The sequence below is a fragment of the Macaca nemestrina genome, unplaced genomic scaffold (genome assembly GCF_043159975.1).
Source record: "Macaca nemestrina isolate mMacNem1 unplaced genomic scaffold, mMacNem.hap1 Scaffold_120, whole genome shotgun sequence".
Taxonomy (NCBI): Eukaryota; Metazoa; Chordata; class Mammalia; order Primates; family Cercopithecidae; genus Macaca; species Macaca nemestrina.
Window position 1 is genome coordinate 145,001 of NW_027257603.1, and position 2,287 is coordinate 147,287.

Consider the following 2,287-nt stretch of genomic DNA (forward strand, 5'->3'; position numbering starts at 1 on the left):
GCTGGCTGGCTGGCTGGCTGGCTGGCTGGATGCTTGCTTGCTTGTTTTTTTGTTTTGTTTCTTTGCTTTTTTTTGTCTGTCGTTCTTTTTTTTTTTTTTTTTTTTTTTTTTTTTGGAGATGGAGTCTTGCTCTGTCTCCCAGGCTGAAGTGAAGTGCAGTGGCGCGATCTCGACTCACTGCAAACTCCACCTCCCGGGCTCAAGCAATTCTCTGCCTCAGTCTCCCAAGTAGCCGGGATTACAGGCGTCTGCCACCACGCCTGACTAATTTTTTTGTATTTTTAGCAGAGACAGGGTTTCACTACCTTGCCCAGCCTGGTCTTGCACTCCTGACCTCACGATCCACCCGCCTCGGTCTCACAAAGTGCTGGGATGACAGGCGTGGAGCCACCGTGCCCAGACGCTTACTTCTTTTTTCACTTAGTTTTACATTACAAGCGTTTACTTACATACTTTCTTACTTCCTTACGTGGGACTACAGGCATGCACCACCACACCGGTTAACTTTTATAATGTTTGTCATGCTTTCCGTACGTACGTACGTATGTATGTCTGTCTGTCTGTCTGTCTGTCTGTCTGTACGTGACATGGGGTTCGAGGTTCTATCACGTTGCCCGGGCTTGTCTCCAACTCCTGTTCTCAATCACTCCGCCTGCCTCGGCCACCCACACTGCTGCTATTACAGGCGTGAGCCATTGCGCCTAGCTCATTCTATATTTGCTCCTCTCTCTCTCTCTCTCTCTCTCTCTCTCTCTCTCTCTCACCGCCCCTCTCTCTCTCCCCCCCCATCATCTTCTCAGTAGGGATGTGGTCTTGCTTTCTGGTCCACGCTCTGGGCACATACAATCTCTTTTTAAACGTCTATTATTATTACTATTACTATTATTATTATTATTATTATTATTATTGCAGGTATCGTCTCACATATCGAGATGATCTCAAACTTCTGGGGGGGGGCTCCAGCGATCATACCACATCGGCCAGGAGTTGGAGACCAGGCTGGCCAACATGGTGAAACCCGGTCTCTATGAAAAGTGTAACAATTAGCCAGGCCTCCTGATGGCACGGGCTTGGAATCCCGACTACTCGGGACACCGAAGGAGGCGACTTGCCTGAACCGGGGAGGCCGAGGTTGCAGTGAGCCGAGATCGTGCCATGGCAATCCAGCCTGGGTGACAGAGCGAGACTCTGTCTCAAAATCATAATAATAAGGAAGGAGACCACTACTACTCCTGCTGCCCTCCTCCCCGCACCTCGCCTAGTTCACAAGACAAGAGGAAAGACAGAAAGCAGAAAGTTAGAAAGGAACGAAAGCAAGATAAATGGCCAGACACCCTTGGTGCCACCACACGGCCCTAGGAGATTTAAAAAGAAAGAAAGAAAGAAAGAAAGAAAGAAAGAAAGAAAGAAAGAAAGAAAGAAAGAAAGAAAGAAGAAAAGAAAGAAAAAAAAAGGAAAAAAAAAAGAAAAAGAGGAAGTAATAATAATAACATCGACCCCCGACCTGAACTACTTCTGTTATCTGTGAATTCCAGACACCGTATGAAAAAAGCCTTGTGAAACTTTTTGTTCTGTTAGCTGCTGCAGGTAGCCCCCAGTCACGTTTCCCACGCTTGCTCGATTTGTCACGACCCTTTCACGTGCAACCCTTGAGGTTGTAAGCCTTTAAAAAAGTCTTTTTCGGGGAGCTCGACTCCTAAGATGCGAGTCTGCCGACGCTCCCGGCCGAATGAAAAACCTCTTCCTTCTTTAATCCGGTGTCTCGGGAGTTTTGTCTGCGGCTTGTCCTGCTACATTTCTGGGTTCCCTCACCGGGAAGCGAGCTGGTGATGCACGGAGGGTCGAGGCAGCCCCTTAGGCGGCTTATGCCTGCCCTGTAGAGCATCCCTGCGGGGGACTCTGGCCAGCTTGAGCGATGCGGATCCTCAGAGTGCTGCCGGGTAGGCATCTGCCCCGGTGCGATGCCTCGCCTCCAAAGAGCGGTGCACAGCACGCCCCCGTGGAGGATCGGCACAGTGGCTGGACACCGGGAAGGAACTGGCACTTTCAGTCCGGACATCTGAAACTTGCTGAGACTGCTCTTTGGAACTTCCCCCACTCCGTTTGAGTGGAAGCGTGGCCTGATCACCCACGGCGTGCCTCTACCGGCACTTTGGTTTTGGTTTCTGACTTCACTTGAATTCATTGGTTGATACTTTGGTTTCGGTTTCGATTTTGACTTGACTTGAATTGCTTGATAAACAGGCCTGCCTTTATTGCCACTTTGGTCTTGCTCCTGATTTTGGTT